General features: G+C 43.9%; 1 protein-coding gene across 4 annotated transcripts in view; it reads right to left on the bottom strand.

Moving 5' to 3' along the window:
- Positions 1–17,941, bottom strand: part of STAT3 (signal transducer and activator of transcription 3) — a 68,732-nt gene extending 50,791 nt beyond the window's left edge. For 3 of the 4 annotated variants that reach the window (XM_066263594.1, XM_066263593.1, XM_066263595.1), the window contains exon 1: positions 17,677–17,941. The gene's annotated coding sequence lies outside the window, so the exon portion shown is untranslated. The remainder of the gene's footprint in view (positions 1–17,676) is intronic. The other variant, XM_066263592.1, reaches the window with a different exon arrangement.
- Between the last annotated feature and the right edge of the window lie 406 nt (positions 17,942–18,347).

The raw sequence follows: 18,347 nt of genomic DNA, 5'->3' as shown, positions 1-18,347 counted from the left end.
TCCTTGAGTCCTAGGAAACCTTAAACAAATCACACGCCCATTGCTTAGATACTGTAAACTTAAAGGGATATAACCTGTAAGAAAATCAACTTCAGGGAGTACATGTCTTTGGAGCTACTAATCCCATATGCTCCATCGGCTTTTAATAAATTCTCTTTTCCTCTAATAAAGTTATCTGAGTGTCTATCCTTCGTCGGGCCGCTTCCTGCTACAGGTTTTGGTGCACTGGCAGGGAAGCAAGGAAGAGAGGCACCCACATTTGGCAGACTGGGTACCCCACTGGGAAGCCCCCAAACTGTCTTGTAGATGCACCTGCTGAGTGCGCACTGGGAATTTTCCCGTGTGTATGTCTCACAGAGCAGAAAGGGGAATTCCTATCAAGATTCAGGTAAAGGAGGAAAGGGAACGGGGGCGTGTCTGAAGCACAGTAAGGTATACCGGGTGTAAAGCCAGTAGCCAGGGCCACTATCACAGCAGTTCGCACTGGATTCGGACAGTCAGTAAAGAAACAAAGGAGCCGAGAACTGGTGGGCCATCATCTTTAATCCTAGCTTGTACCCGGCAGGCAAGTAAAAACACACACTGGGCTCCAAAACCCACTCAATTCAGTGCTCACAAAGCTACTGACTTAAACGAGTTTCCTAGAATCAAAGGTTTCTAGCTCACCAGACTTAATCTCCTCTGTTCCCCATCTCCTTCCTTCTCCCTGCACAAACTCTGCACAAACTGGCTTCTCACTCAGCACTCCACCATCTTGGCTGCTTCCTCTGCTCTTCTCTCTAATGCTAGTCTCAGGAACCGACAGAGAGAGCAAGCTCCTGGTCTGCCCCCATTTTATAGTGCAGAAATCAAAACCTTTAATCCAATATACAAAATAGGGAAGCCTCTAATACAAAGTTACTTATCTGAGGCATGATGGCATTGCACCACCCCACAGCAAAAAGGCTGGAAAAGGCTTAGTCCTAAAACCAAGCCCCAGGCTACAAGAATCCTGCTTGCCCACAGCCCGCCCCCAACACACATTAATATCACCTGGGTGATGGGCTTCCACGTGGACAGTGCCATCTTTAACAAAGTGAGCATAATATATTTTATCTGCCCAACACTGGGCAAGGGTAGCTAGCTGAGGTTCTGCCCTACTGGGCAGAAGGAAGACCTGATCACCCTCCAGAGAGTCACTAATCACCCTCCATAGGTTAGGGTCACCGGCTTGATCCTGAGGGCACTCACTCGAACCTGAGGTCACCGGTTTGAGCCTTGGTCATGGCATGACCCCTCCAATTGCCAGTCAGGGCATATTGTGAGAAGCAAGAAATGGACAACTAAACTGAACACGTTGATGCTTTTCTCTCTCCCCCTTTCTCTCTCTCTCTCAAATAATAATAAATAATAGTAAGTTGACCAGGCACCTCACCAAGGAAGACCTAGAGATGGCAAAAAAAAAAAAAAAAAGCACATGAAAAGATGCTTCTTCCCTCTACGCCAAGGTTGTGGTTTTCAATCCCTGGTCAGAGCACATACAAGAATCAACCAATGAATGCATAAATAAGTGGAACAACAAACCAAGGTTTCTCTTCCTCTCTTTTTCTTTTTTTTTTAAAGGAATTTATTTATTTAAAGATTTTATTTATTCAATTTTCAGAGAGGAGAGAGAGAGAGAAAGGGGAGGAGCAGGAAGCATCAACTCCCACATGTGCCTTGACCAGGCAAGCCCAGGGTATCGAACAGGCGACCTCAATGTTCCAGGTAGACGCTTTATCCCACTGCGCCACCACAGGTCAGGCTTCTTCCTCTCTTTCTCTCCCTCCCTTCCCCCATCTCGAATCAATAAATTAAAATAAATAAATAAAAATCACACCCATGGAGAACCTAGCCTGAGGCATGAATTGACATTGGATTTCCCAGTCAACCACTCAACTGAAGAGAACCCTCAACTGGCCAATATAATGTAACAATCCTATCAAGTAGGTGGTTATTTCCAGGTTACACATAAGGACACAAATGTTAAGTGACCATGCAGATAAGAGTAAAGCCCAACACAAACTTGGAGTCCTCAAACTTCCAGGCTAGTGGGGTCAAGTTATCTGTTTTTAAACCTTCTCTCTGCTGTAAGATCTCTGACAAGTGAAATTCTCTTTGAATTTGTTATATAAACAATTATAAGAAGGAAAATGAGAGCTTTACCTATTTTATATGTAATAAATGAAAGTTAACACTATTATAAAGAGCACTACTTAGAGAATTTAAAGATAATTCTTTACCAGAATGGTCTATTTAAAGACAATTCTTAAATTGTCTTTAGAAATTAATCCAAACAGTCAGAAACTGTCTTAACAAGTTCATAGCTAGCTTATAAAAAAAAAAAAGACTGAACATTAATTTGGTAAAGTGATGATTGTTTTGATAGTTATAATCCACCCTTGATCAATATTCAGGTTCATGAACACCACGAAGTGTAACAGATAAACATAAATCTCCAAAGCATTTTTCCTTGGTAGATTACACGTCTACTCTACCATTCACCTTTACCTCCAAAACAATAATGATTTCTTTTTTTTTTTTAATTTTTTTTTATTTATTCATTTTAGAAAGGAGAGAGAGAGGGGGAGAGAGAGAGAGAAGAAAGAGAAGGGGGGAGGAGCAGGAAGCATCAACTCCCATATGTGCCTTGACCAGGCAAGCCCAGGGTTTCGAACCAGCGACCTCAGCATTTTCAGGTCGACGCTTTATCCACTGCGCCACCACAGGTCAGGCCAACAATAATGATTTCTAAACCCTGTGGATGTGAGTTCACTAATCTAAAGACTGCAGTTTTCAAACCAAGGATCATTTGCACCAGAACGTCCAGCTGCCCGTCAAAATGACTACAGATATATTAAATCAGACTCTCTGGGGCAGAATCATAGAATCTTTTTTTAAAAAAACAAATAACGGCCCTGGCCAGGAAGCTCAGTAGATGATAGAGCATTGGCTTGGTGTGTGTGGACGTTCCAGGTTCAATTCCTGGTCAGGGCACACAGGAGAAGTGACCATCTGCTTCTCTTCCCCTTCCGCTCCCCCTTCTGTCTCTCTTCCTCTCTTGCAACCAGTGGCTCGACTGGTTCCATGACATCCTGGGCGCTGAGGATAGCTTGGGTGGTCCAAGCACTGGTCTCAGGTGCTGAGAATAGCTTGGTTGATTCGATCATCAGCCTTAGATGAGGGTTGCCGGATAGATCCCGGTCAGGGCATATGCAGGAGTCTATCTCCCCTCCTCTCACTTAAAAACATTTTTCTTTTTTTTCTTTTTTTTTGTACTTTTCTGAAGCTGGAAACGGGGAGAGACAGTCAGACAGACTCCCGCATGCGCCCGACCGGGATCCACCGGGCACACCCACCAGGGGTCAACGCTCTGCCCACCAGGGGGCGATGCTCTGCCCCTCCGGGGCGTTGCTCTGTTGCGACCAGAGCCACTCTAGCGCCTGGGGCAGAGGCCAAGGAGCCATCCCCAGCGCCCGGGCCATCTTTGCTCCAACAGAGCCCCGCTGCGGGAGGGGAAGAGAGAGACAGAGAGGAAGGAAAGGGGGAGGGGTGGAGAAGCAGATGGGTGCTTCTCCTGTGTGCCCTGGCTGGGAATCGAACCCAGGACTTCTGCACGCCAGGCCGACATTCTACCACTGAGCCAACCGGCCAGGGCCAAAAAATTTTTCTTTTTAAATACCAAAAGGATTCTTATGCCAAAGGCTTTTTACACCAGCAGTTCTCAAACTTTTTGCTCTCAGGACCCTTCTGTATCTTTAAAAATCAAGGACTACAAAGAGTTTTTGTTTATACAGGTTATATCTGTTAGTATTTGTATCAGAAATTAAAAACTGAAAAATAATTTACATATCAATTCATTTTAAAATAATAAACCTATTACAGACTAACATAGATAATATTTCTATGAAAAATAGCTATAGTTTCCAAACACAAAAAATAGTGGAAAGAGTGGCATTGTTAAAGTTTTGGAAATTTCTCTAATATCTGGCTTAATTGAACACAGCTGGCGTCTCATATGTATGCTTTTGTATTCAATCTGTTGCAGTATGTTGCTCACATTAAAATATATAAAGAAAATTTGGAAAGAAGAGGAGGGTATTTTTATATAGCCTTTTCAGATAATTTTGGATATTCCTCTTTGATACTATACTAAAACTCAAGTGATAATTTTTTATAGGGTAGAGGCAACATGGAATCTGAAACCATATCAATGAACTTTTAACATTCAGTTATATTAAGATTCATTCATCTATCTTGCTTTTTCAATAGAATGTTTTCCCATGCATGATTTTGTAATATCATGCACTAGTCATTTAGAAAGTGTTATTTCAGAGACACACAGACAGACCTTATAAATGTTGATACATTTCATTCTACAATTCTACACTATCAAAAATATCACATTTGTTACCAGTATCTGTAGGTCTGTCGGTTATTCTTTCAAGTAAAAATGGCGCTTCACGAAAAAAGCAGCCAGTTTGAGATAGCAACTCAAACAATTCCATACTGCTTTTCCTTGAAACAACCATTCTACTTCTATATCCAGCAGAATTACTTTATGCAGGTTTCCCATTTATTTACAGAATAGCTAAAGAACACATCCTCAAAAGTTGAGAGATAATCTGACCTGTGGTGGCGCAGTGGATAAAAGCATCGACCTGGAAATGCTGAGGTCGCCGGTTCGAAACCCTGGGCTTGCCTGGTCAAGGCACATATGGGAATTGATGCTTCCAGCTCCTCCCCCCCTTCTTTCTCTCCCCTCTCTCTCTCCTCTCTAAAAAAAAATTAATAAATAAAATAAAAAATAAAAAGTTGAGAGATAATGAAATTAATATTGTTTATTGTTTCATCACTCAAATTAACTGACATCAGTTCTTTTTTCCCTGTGAATGCAGTGGATACAATGGCTAGTAGTATCAATATAAGTGAAAAGGCCACTAAGTAAAAAACACAAATAATATTATGAAAGTAGTTTTGGGCCCCGGCCAGTTTGCTCAAGGATACAGCATCAGCCCAGAGTAGGAAGTCCCAGGTTTGATACCCATTCTGGGTACACAGGAGAAGCAACCATCTGCTTCTCCACATCCCCCTCCCCCCTTATCTCTCCTATTCTCATCTCCTACTACAGCATGGCTCGACTGATTTCAGCACATTGGCCAAGGGCACTGATGATGGCTCCATAGAGCCTCTGCCTCAGGCTCTAAAAATAGCTCAGTTGCTAGCATTGGTTTCAGATAGTCAAAGCTTTGGCCCCAGATGGAGATTGCCAGGTGGATCCTGGTCCAGGCACATGCAGGAGTCTGTCTCACTATCTTCCCTCCTCTCACTTAAAAAAATAATAATTTTTTTAATAATTAAAAAAAAATTGCCCTGGCTGGTTTGCTCAGTGGTAGAGTATCGGCCCAGCATGTGGATGTCCCAGGTTTGATTTCTGGTCAGGGCACACAGAAGTACCCTCTGTTTCTCTACGCCTCTCCCTCTTGCTTCTCCTCCTCTTTCTCTCTCTCTCTCTCCCTGCCTGTCCTGCAGCCATGGCTTAAATGGAGTAAGTTGGCCCTGGGCACTGAAGATGGCTCCATGGCCTCCGCCTCAGGTGCTAAAAAGAGCTTTGTTGCTGACCAACAGAGCAACGCTCCAGATGGGCACAGCATCATCCCCTAATGGGCTTGCCAGGTGGATCCTGGTGGGGGCACATGTAGGAGTCTGTCTCTCTGCCTCCCCTCCTCTCAGTGAATAAAAAAAAAAATAAAGTAGTTTTGATCTCAAAGACATCCCCCTCCAAAGGATCTCAGGAATCCACAGGGGTCTGTTGGGGACAATACTCTGAGAGGTGCTGTTATTGCCCTGGTTGGTAGCTCAGTTGGTTAGAGTCTTCCCAATACACCAAGGTTGTAGATTTGATCCAGGTCAGGGCACACACAAGAATCAACCAATGAGTGCATAAAAAAGTGGAACAACAAATTGATGTTTCTCTCTCTCTCAAATAAATAGATTAAATTTTTTAAAAAAAGAATTGCTGCTTTAGACAACTCAAACAGAAGCATCAGAGAGCAACTCATCCATGGGAACAATACATAAACAACCCTATCCCACTTGCCAATGGAGCAATGGGGCTTAACAAAAAGTTTGTTCCGTTTTAGGAATGGGGAAGTTGACATCAATGCAATAGGGGCCCTGGCATCATAGGTGTATGAACACAAGCTTTAAAAAAAACTGGGGTGGGACCTGGCCCCTGGTAGCACAGTGGATAGAGCATTGACCTGGAATTCTAAGGTCACCTGTTTAAAACCCTGGGCTTGCCCACTCAAGACACATACTATAAGCAAGCAATGAACAACTAAAGCGAAGCAGCTATGAGTTCATACTTCTCACTCCTCCCTCCTCTCTGTAAAATCAATACATAAAATATTTTTTAAAAATGGGGTTGGGGGGAGTTGTAATAATTTCTACCTGCCCAAGTGACAAACACCACTGGGGTTTCATTTAATGAAGTTGATAGACTTCTCCCCAGAATTAATATTCAAATTTAAGGGGGAAAACGTGCACTCTATTAACTGAAAAGCTACATTTCTAAACAGTAAGCATATTACAATTAAAACATACACTGTCTGACCAGGCGGTAGCGCAGCGGATAGAGTGTCGGACTGAGATGTGGAGGACCCAGGTTTGAGACCCCAAAGTCGCCAGCTTGAGCGCGGGCTCATCTGCTTTGAGCAAGGCTCACCAGCTTGAGCCTAAGGTTGCTGGCACCAGCAAGGGGTCACTCGGTCTACTGAAGACCCCCTGGTCAAGGCACATATGAGAAATCAATCAATGAACAACTAAGGAGCCGCAACGAAGAATTGATGTTTCTCATCTCTCTCCTTTCCTGTCTGTCCCTATCTGTCCCTCTCTCTCCTCTCTGTCTCTGCCACAAAAAAGAAACACCCCCCCCCAAAAAAACCATATACTGATTTATTTGTATGCTCCTGAACATAAATTGATGATATTTACAATGTCGTTTTCTGTTTTTAGATTCTGCAAACAATCTATGCCTATCATTAGGAGATTAATTAAGTAAATAATAGCATTCATAGCCTAGAATACTACTCTACAGACTTTAAAAACATGAGGCAGATATAAACATCCACATGGAGTGTTTTCTAAGATAAAGTGACAAAAAAAAGATACAGTTATTGGGTATAATTTGTTCCTACCTGAAAAAGGAAGGAAAAAATATGTTTGCATGTGTACACATAAATCACTCTGAAAAGATTAGTGAGATAGGTAACCAGCTGTCTCTGAGGAAGACGGTTCAGAGGACAAGGTGAGGAGAAGCCTTTCCATATACTACACACCCTTTATTTCTAAAAAAAAAAAAAAAAAGTTTCAATAAAGAAAACTGGAGTGCAACCCTGGCTGGATGGCTCAATTAGTTAGGGTTGTCCCAATACGCAAAGGCTGCGGGTCCAACCCTCAGTCAGGGCACAGATCATATGTACAGGAACAGATCAATGGTTCTCTCACTCCTCCCCTCTAAGAAAAAAGAAATTGATAAATAAGTTTTTTTAAAAAACTGGAGTCTGGAACTGAAAAACAAAGCTAATATATTCTTGCTGCAAATTGATTAAGACTCACATCTCCTTGGAAAAGGGGAAGCAGTTCAATCCAGAGAGGTAGGGGTCTTTTCTGTTCCTACCTCCAGTCTCATTCTCCATTACTTGGAAAATATTCTCAGTGGGTATTAAAGAATGGTACTCTCATTGTAAAGCTTAGGGTTAACTGAGGTAGAAGTCTATGGAATCACACAGCTACATTTAGGGCACTTTGGACCAAGGACACCTTGGATATTTCTGTAGAAAACAGAACTTTTTCTTTTTTAATTAATAAACTTTATCTTTTTTTTTTTTTTTTTAGTAAGAGAGACAGAGAGGGAGAGGGACAGACAGACAGGAAGGGAGAGAAATGAGAAGCATCAATTCTTCATTGTGGCACCTTAGTTGTTCACTGATTGCCTTTTCATACATGCCTTGACCAGGGGGCTCTAGCAGAGCTAGTGACCCCTTGCTCAAGCCAGCGACCTTGAGCTCAAGCCAGCGACCTTAGGGTCATGTCTATGATTCTGCATTCAAGCCAGTGACACCACACTCAAACTGGTGAGCCCACACTCAAGTCGGAAACCTCAGGGTTTCGAACCTGGGTTTTCTGCATCCCAGGCTGACACTCTATCCACTGCACCACCACCTGGTCAGGCTAAACTTTACTTTTCTTTTCATTCAGTGAGAGAAAAGGAGGCAGAGACAGACTCCCACATATGCCAGGACCAGGATCCTCCTGGCAAGCCCACTAGTGGGTGATGCTCTGCACATCTGGAGCATTGCTCCGTTGCTCAGCAACCAAGCTCTTCCTAGCGCTTGAGGTAGAGGCCATGGAGCTATCCTCAGCGCCTGAGGCCAACTCACTCCAATCAAGTACAACTGCAGGAGGGGAAGAGAGAGAGAAGTGAGAAGGGGAAGGGGTGGAAAAGCAGACGGGCACTTTGAATGGGAATCAAACTCAGGACATGCACACGCCATGCCAATGTTTACTTTTTAAAGCAGTTTTAGGTTCAAAGCAAAATTAAGTGGAAACTACAGAGAATTCCCATAAAGCCCTAGTCCCCCAATAGGCACAACCTCCCCCACAATGGCCACTGGAACCACAGAGGTACAATGGAGAAACAGGAATCTTAGATGGCTCCATGATTCTTCAACATAATAATTAAGACCCTAAAGTGTCCCACATGCTTATGCCCACTTACAATCCCCCTTTTTTTTTAAATAAGTACAATGTTATTGTTGTTTTTTAATTGATTTTAATGAGAAAGAGAAAGAAATATCAATTTGCTGTTCCACTTATTTATGCATTTGTTGGTTGATTCTTGTATGTGCCCTGACCAGGGATCAAACCCGCAACCTTGGTGTATTGGGACAAAGCTCTAACTAACTGAGCTATCTAACCAGGGCAAATTCTACTCTTATTTATGCACTCTAATACAAAGGGACAATAACATAGGCAATTAAGAATAAATATTGACATTTGGCTTCAGAATACTTCAATTATTTCACCTGCCCCTGTGAATTAGACAGTTACCATCCTAATTATGCTTTAGTTTGGTTCATGTTTCAATAAATTTGCTTTCCCTAAACATACTGATAAAAAACGGCCCAAATACAAAACAGATCTATCAGGCAGTCAGTAGGAGATTAAATATTTATTGTCTAAACCACGAGTAGAAAAACATTCAAAGGCCGACTATTTTAATGCTAACTGGGCGCAATATTGCACTTGGGTTTCTAGGAGAGGTAATTACACAGCTAACATCTTGGTTTTGAGGTTTTGAGGATTACATTTGGGTGGGTTGAGGGGGGAAAGCAGGGAAGACCAAAGTAAAAGTCTAATGCTTTTAGATCTGTCAGAAAGAATGCTTGCTAAACAGCAAAACAAAATTAACATTAGAAAATATACAAAAACCATGCAGTTTAGGAAGCTTTCCCCTAAGCAAGTGCTCAATTCAGACTCAAATGTTCTAATTCTTGTAACAAGAATGAGAGGTCAGGACACGGCAAACTAATAAAATCAATCAACAAAGCGGGAAAACAGGTGGTTAACACCAGACAAGGCAGGGTTTTCCAAAATTGAGTTTACCTTCGATAATCTAAATCAATTTTCAGAAATGGCTTCTACAAAAATTACCCAAACATCCCCCTAATAATTTGCACACCTCCTCCACAATGGGGAAGCCATTTATTTACCAGAAAGTTTACTTTCTCTTTCACGCTCTGCTGCACATACAGCCGAGAAACAACTGGAAGGTCTTTCCTTCCTGCCTTCTCCGATCCCAAACGGGAGAGCTGGTGTGTAAGAACCTGTTTCGTAGACAAGCTGAGTTCTTCTTCACCACAAGATTATTTTGAATACAGACTCGTTTGCAAACTAAAGTTACAGGACAGGAATAGCTCTACTCCTCCAATGAAAGCACACACTCATACACATGCACACAAGTACACACAGAGATGAGAGGGAACAAATCACCTCCCAGCCTCATAGACACCCTTCACTCTGCCTCACCCCCAAACTGCATGCTTCCCACCCTCCTTGCCCGACTTCTCTACCCCACAAACTTTCAATATTATCTGCATTTTTTGTGTTACAAAGAACTCCAAGAGACTGTTCAAATTTCTAAGTGGTAATAAATTTTTTATGTGTTGAATATTGCTTAAGACATATAAATGAGTCTCAATCATAGGTTTTGAAAGATGCAGAGAGACTTCTCATGGGGACATGGTATAAACAGGAATTTTTGGTTTGCCTTGCCTACTTCTTTTACGTGACAGCCTCCATCTCCTCCACCACAATGAAAATCCCCCAGGTCTCTCTTCATTTAGTTTCCTCCTATTAGGTTAGAATCGCCCAATTGCTCCTTCTTTCCTTTGTTTTGGGTCATTAATGGCTACTGTGAATCATAACTTTCCTGATTTTGTAGTTAGATACTGCGCTTTTTAATGATATTAATTAATAGCACTCAAGTGTTAGCTATTTGTCATCAGGTACTATGCAAAGTACTTATATATTGTCTTGCTTAACCTTCACAACTCTCCTCCAACTGGACCTGGTACCCACATTTTTTTAATTAAGTGAGTGGCAGGGAGGTAGAGAGACAGACTCCCGCATGCGCCCCAACCAGCAAGCCCCCTACTGGGCAATGCTCTGCCCATCTGAGGCTGCTGCTCTGTTGCCAAGCAACCAAGCTATTTTTAGCACCTGAGGCAAGGCCAGGGAGCCATCCCCAGCACCCAGGGCCAACTTGCTTGACCACTGGAGCCATGCTAGAGTGTGGGGAGAGGGAGAGGAAGAGAGGGAGAGAGAGAGAGAGAGAGGCCCTGGCCGGTTGGCTCAGTGGTAGAGCATCAGCCTGGCGTGCAGAAGTCTCGGTTTGATTCCCGGCCAGGGCACACAGGAGAAGCGCCCATCTGCTTCTCCACCCCTCCCCCTCTCCTTCCTCTCTGTCTCTCTCTTCCCCTCCTGCAGCGAGGCTCCATTGGAGCAAGGATGGCCCGGGCGCTGGGGATGGCTCCTTGGCCTCTGCCCCAGGCGCTGGAGTGGCTCTGGTCGCAGCAGAGCGACGCCCCGGAGGGGCAGAGCATCGCCCTCTGGTGGGCAGAGCGAGCGTAGCCCCTGGTGGGCGTGCCGGATGGATCCCAGTCGGGCGCATGCGAGAGTCTGTCTGTCTCTCCCCGTTTCCAGCTTCAGAAAAATACAAAAAAAAGAGAGAGAGAGAGAGAGACAGAGGAGGGAAGGGGTAGAGAAGCAGATGGGTGCTTCTCCTGTGTGCCCTGACTGGGAATCAAACTTAGAACTTCCACATGCCGGACCAAAGCTCTACCACTGAGCCAACCAGCCAGGGCGGGTACTCGCATTTTTAGATAAACTGAAACACAAAGAAATTAAAGCAACTGACCCCCAAGATCTACAAGGTGGTAGATAAAGATTAAAACCCAAGGAGTCTGACCTCATAGTCCATTGTTTTACCTCCTATATCAACTGTGGACTATGAAACCCGTAAACATACTGCCCCACTGCCCTACCATTGCGACACCGCAATAATATATAGTTACCTTAGGGAAAGCTCAAAATATAAGTTCTTCATCCAATGTAGGTAAAGAGCCAAAGGTCAGGTAAAAGTTCATTAATTATAAACATTATTTATTGTTATGGATAGAGGTAGCAGAAAGGAAAATCATATAATCCAGACTTATTTAATGGGGGAGGGGGCAGATCTGCCTTCCACATTGTTCTTTTATTAAACTGTGAAAAAGAAGCCTGACCTGTGGTGGCACAGTGGATAAAGCGTCAACCTGGAATGCTGAGGTTGACGGTTCAAATCCCTGGGCTTGCCCAGTCAAGGCACATACAGGAAGCAACTATTATGAGTAGATGCTTCCTGCTTCTCTCCCCTCTTTCTCTTCCTCTCTTTCTTTCTCTCTCTCTCCCTCGCTCCCTCCAAAAATCAATAAATAAAATCTAAAAAATAAACTGTGAAAAAGAAATTTGCAATAAATATGTATGTCCAAGATAAACTAATAAGTAGAAAAGGCTGCAAAAAACCTGGAGAAATATATACCAAACTAGTAACAGAAATATATAAAATAGTTTATATTTCTATGAATTCCAATTTGTTTACAATAGCATGTATTACTTCTTTTTAAACTATTTCTGAATTTTTTTATTGAATTCATTGGGTTAATAAAATTATCTAAGTTTCAAGTGTACAATTCTATAATATATCATCTGTTGTATTGTGTTCACCACCTAAAGTCAAATCTCCTTCCATCATTCTATATCCCCCCTTTTCCTTCTTCTATTTGCCCCCCCCTTTTCCCTTTAGTACTTACCAAGCATGTATTAGTTCTGTAAACAGGACAGAACAATTTATTTTAATGACATTTGAACCCACTTATTAACAGTAGAGAAAGGATAAGAGCTGTAGCTCCACAGCTTCCTTTCCCTTCAGTTTATTTCTCCTAAATTAAGGACCTCCACTTAGAGTTCCCTGAATTGACTATGCTGTGTTAAGCCTCTTTACACTCCTGTTCCTTCTGCCTTGAATGCAACTGTTCACTACTCAGCTTTGAAGGAGAATTCCTATTCATCCTACAAAACCCTATTTATGGGTTCCCACCCAGTAAAGCCCCTGAATGACAAAGCCTTTTCTCACCCCTGAAGAGAAGTCAATCTCTTTAACTAAACATTTAATAAGAAATTCAATTTATGGAGTTCTTACCATGTCTCAGGCATTGTGCTAAGCATTTTACTTGTATTATTTCACTGAATCTTCAACAGCCTCAGGAGACAGGTACTGTTATCCTCTCCTTTTACAGATAAGAAAACCGAGGCTTGGAGTCTGACTAGGAAGTGGCAGGTCTGTGATCCAATACCAGACCTGTTTGACTACAAAGTTTGGCCTCACACCACTATTCTGTCATCTGCTCTGCCCTAAGTCCATAATGACACAGCACACCCCATCTCCCACAATAATGCCATAGTTTCGTGGAAACAGGGACCATGTTTCATTATACTTGGATCCTGCCTAGCATAATAACTGGCTATCAAAAAATAATATGTTTGTCTATCTGAACTAAGAGTTGTGATCATCCTAACATGATAAATGAGAACTGACCTAAAAGAAATTCATTCTTCCATATGCTGTTCCCTTTAAAAACTGGAGACATTCCAATTTATCACCAAAGTACCATCTGTCCATCCTGACTAAAGTGCACCAGAGAAAGCCAAGGTCCCTAGCAACGAGTATGTAACCACAACATTTTTCCCCCCACAACCAACAAAGACTGAAACAGCCCAGCAATGTCATCCTGCTGGCCCTCACCAAGGCTGCTCCAGCCACCAAAGCTTCTTCAGGATTTGGGAATACCCTACAAGTGCTCTTTGGCTGGTTTTTATGAATGAATCAAAGGTTATAGTAAAATTTTTAACATGGAAGACATAAAATGTGAGTGGTCAATTTGTAGCCAATTTTAAATCCTCAAAAAACATCTCTTGGCCCTGGCCGGTTGGCTCAGTGGTAGAGTGTCGGCCTGGCGTGCGGAAGTCCCAGGTTCAATTCCCGGCCAGGGCACACAGGAGAAGCGCCCACCTGCTTCTCCACCCCTCCCCCTCTCCTCCCTCTCTGTCTCTCTCTTCCCCTCCTGCAGCTGAGGCTCCGTTGGAGCAAAGGATGGCCCGGGCGCTGGGGATGGCACAGTGGCCTCTGCCCCAGGCGCTAGAGTGGCTCTGGTCGCGGCAGAGAGACACCCCCAGATGGGCAGAGCATCGCCCCCTGATGGGCATGCCAGGTGGATCCCGGTCGGGCGCATGCAGGAGTCTGCCTGACTGCCTCCCTGTTTCCAGCTTCAGAAAAATACCAAAAAAAACCCACACAAAAAACATCTCTTCATTTAACCCACACAAATCTGATAAATCAGGACACCTCTCTTTGGGTGCTGGCCCAGTTTATAAGGTCACCACCCTCAATGACAACTCCACTAGGACAGAGGCCATGGGCACTGATATACTTTGTAGAAATTAACCAATGCCCGACACATGACTGACACATTAGGCACTCCATAATTAAACACCAGTACTTGGCTTCAAACATCTTTAAAAGCTTCCCCTACAAAAGGCAGACCTGCCTGACTGGTGGTGGCACAGTGGATAGAGCATTGACTTGGGATGCTGAGGTCCCAGGTTCAAAACCTCGAGGTCACCAGCTTGAGCAGGGGCTCATCCAGCTTGAGCGTGGGGTCGCCGGCTTGAGTGTGGGGTCATATCATGGTCGCTGGCTTGACCAAGGCGTCACTGGCTTGGCTGGAGCCCCCCGGGCCAAGACACATATGAAAAAGCAATCAACAAACAACTAAAGTGACAAAACTACGAGTTGATGTTTCTCATTTCTCTCCCCTCCTGTCTCTCTCCCTCTCTCTCTCTCTCTCCCTCCCCCCCCCCCCCACTCAAAAAGAGAAAAAGACAGAACTGAAATTCCTTGGTCTTGTAAAATTCCTTGGTCTTGTATTCAAGACGTCTTATAAGTAGGCACTCGTTCTCCCCTATTTAACTGCCTAATCTACCAGGATTTTGTCTTATATCGCCATACCTCCTCTCCTCAGATTCTTTATACCTATCAAATTCCAACCATCATTTGGGACCCAGATCAAATCTCTCCTTTAGCAAGAAGACTTCCTAGACAATTCCAGGCCTCATAAACTCTCCTTCCTCTAAAGATTGTGGCGCTTACTGCAGCATTGCCCAGTAGAACTTACCATGATAACAGAAATGTTCTTTATCTGTGCTACATGTTTTTTATATAAAATAGCTAATGTATTGATCATCAGACACTGTCCCCCATCTCTTTGAGGACATGTTTCATTGAATAGGTAAAGCATTTATCAAGTTGCCTCAGTAAACTTCAGTAAACAAGTCATTTTATTCTTCACAGCAACTTTCACTAAGTTGCCAAAAGTAAATATAAGGGTATTTGTTCATTTGAATACCACATCTGAGAAAACTATAAGGTAAAAAGGTACTGAACTCAGTGTCTAAAATGAAGGTCACTATCTCTGCTCCATCTCACATCTGAATATCAAACCATGTAGAAGCAAATGGGAGAAAGCAACTTTGTGGAAACACAAATGACCACTGATCCAGTCACAAGGCATTTTGGTTGAAATGACATTTATAAGTTTGCCTAATAAATATCTCTTTCCATTAACAAATAGCTAAATTCTGATAAATTATGCCAACTAAAAAGTGTCTTCTCAAGTTAATTAGACAGAGCAATTAGAAAAAGAACCCATCACTAAAAAAACAAAAACAAAAATAAACCCCACAACAACAAGAAAGAAAGAAAAAGAAAGAAAGAAAAGAAAAATAACCTAAACAAGTCCCACTTGTACTTTGTACTTTTCTGTTTACTACATATTCCCCATGTAGCATTTCACTGTCCAAGTAGGTTAGAATTTCACTGACAGTTTTCCCAACAGGGTCTACTATACTCATTCTACATCAAAACCAAATACTTGACCAGGCAGTGGTACAGTGAATGGAGTATCAGACTGGGACGCAGAGGAACCAGGTTCAAAACCCTGAGGTGGCTGGCTTGAGCACTGGCTCACCAGCTTGAGCACGGGATCATAAACGAGACCCCATGGTCGCTGGCTTGAGCCCAAAGGTTGCTGGCTTGAAGTCCAAGGTCGCTGGCTTGAGCAAGGGGTCACTCGCTCTGCTGTAGTCCCCCAGTCAGGGCACATATGAGAAAGCAATCAATGAACAACTAAGGTGCTGCAACAAAGAATAAATGCTTCTCATCTCTCTCCCTTCCTGTCTGTCTGTCTCTATCTGTCCCTCTCTCTGTCTCTCGCTGTCTCTGTCTCACACACACACACACACACACACACACACACAAAGACGAAATACTTAAGCAGAGTCAAAAGAACAAAAAATTTCAGGAGGTGTGAGTTGCACCATTGTGGCACTCTGCTGCCTTGGACAAGTGTCATATTCCTTTGGCTTCAATTTCCTTATCTACAAAATAGGATAAGATTATATGAACTACCCCTTGAGCATCAAGTCATATCTACATATAAAAATAAAAGATTCATAAATTTGCTAGTGGTTATTTGTGATGGATACACTAACAAATATAGAGACTAAGATCAACCCTCCAACATCTACAACATTTTTTTTTGTATTGCAGACTTCTTTCCCCTATCCCATTATGCAAAAGTACGAGCATAAATTCTCCTAGTACTCCAGTCTGGCACATGTAATAAGGAAATAAATGTGTTGAAATACAGATACTTAATATATAACAAACAGAAAACTGGATGAATCAAGTTGTAACAGTCTAAAGCCACATATATAGATTGAGATGATTTACTATTCTAATTTATTCAAACCAACGCTTTATCAGCACAGCTAGCCAAAGTCACCACCCATATACTGAATAAATATACCCTTTAATAAAACCAGCAGATGCACAGGATTTACATTTTTTATAAGAAAATGTGTGTAACACCCATTTGATATAACACAGAGGGATGTGTACTAAACATGGAAAAAGCAACTTGGGTGACAGTTTGAATTTTACTAACTTAAGCCCAAACACCCTCTCAGGTAAAGTTTGCACACATGGCTTGTCCAAGGCCAGCCTGTCTTTGTTTCCCTCTCTTCTGCATTTACCCAAGATCTTGGCTCTGAGACAAAAAAACTCCCACTCTCGATTGGTTCATTCTGTCCTATGCAATTAAGCAACACCACAATCCAGTAAAAGCAAGGGCTCAATTATTTATCTTCTAGACGAGTTTACCAGGTGCTTATAAAAGAACAATGTCAAGGAGAAAAGAGGTTTATTTCTCCCTAAAGTTGGCTTGATGGGAGGGGGGGATTATTTTGATTTTTAAGAAGGGGGTTAGAGAGAAGCAATGCTTAACCTAGAAAAATATGACAAGGAATTTAGAAAGTATGTAAGACTGTCAATTTCCCTACAGGAAACTTGACTCTTATGCAATAATCCTACCCACAACCAACCAGTCCATGAGGCTGTAGGGGGAAGACACCTATTTCTACCTCGAGAGAGGCACAGCTGGCTCCTAAAGGATCGAGAACAGGGCAAGACCGAGGAAAGGGAGGCTGGGGAAAAGAAGGCTCTTTCCAACACCACCCCCACCTCCCCATGATCTCCGCCGGCTTGACAGTCGCTCCCGTGGCCGAAACGCCCCCGGAGCCCCAGTGAGCAGGAAGTCGGGGGGCTGTCCCTCACTCCTGCCGCCCCCACCCTAGAGTGCTCTCGCCCCGAAGTCCTCCCCCTCAAGCCCATTCTTTCCTCCTCGGCGCCTCCCCTTTCTCCGAAGAACGAAAACTTCCTTCCAGCGCGCCCTGTCCCTTCCGAGGCCCACTCTTGTCATCCCCGGGAGATGTCCCTTCAGAGCGACCCTCCCTGTCTCCTCGTAAGCTCCCGCCCCACTTAAGTTTCCTTCCACAACTTCCCCAAACAGCACAGAAGCTCCCAGCCCCTCCGGCGCCCCTCGGGATCCCCAGGCCCGGGAGCCATGGGGGGTTGGCCCCACCCTTCACCCCCTTCACCTGTTTCTCCGGCTGAGGCCCGACTAGCCGGGGTGTGCGCTTGCGCCGGTGTGCGGGCCGCGGGCTCCCTCAGGCCGCAGGGTCTCTCCTAGCAGACGCGGAGAGAGGCAAAGGCAAGCAGGGTTACTCGTCAAGGATCCAGACCCGGCTCACTACCTCTGCTGAGACGATGGAACCCCAGGCTCTCCCTCCCGGTTTACGCCGCCGCAGCTCCGGAAACCTCTGAATTACAGCCCCTCCAGCCAATCCCCGCCCAGCCCTAGCCTGGCCTCAACACGCTGTTCTGCATAATTCATGAGACGGCCAGTTTTCTCCTCCACCCAGAGGCCAGAGAGAGTGTACTGTACACCCAAAGCCCCACCAACTGGCCAATGAGGAGAGCCTCTAAGAGAAGGGGCGGCGCCAACAAGCGACTGGGAACGCCCCGTGATGGCTGTTCCAAAGCCCTAGTGCTCCTCCCTCCTCAACAGCAAGGGAATTGCCGAGGTCTTGGGCCCAGAAGCCCAAGGGGAGGGAGGGAAGATGACTGGAATGTCCTGCTAAAAACTCAGCTGAGTTCCTGGCAGTGCGTGACGTCAAGACACTTTAAATGCCCTGATGCGGCTCTCTTTGCTTGCTCTCCCTTTTTCCTGTTCTTGACACCACGTGGCGCCGAGAGTGGGAGCCACTTA

This window comes from Saccopteryx bilineata, chromosome 2 (genome assembly GCF_036850765.1).
Source record: "Saccopteryx bilineata isolate mSacBil1 chromosome 2, mSacBil1_pri_phased_curated, whole genome shotgun sequence".
NCBI lineage: Eukaryota > Metazoa > Chordata > Mammalia > Chiroptera > Emballonuridae > Saccopteryx > Saccopteryx bilineata.
Note: the sequence above shows the minus strand (reverse complement) of the source record. Positions and strands in the feature narration are given on the sequence as shown.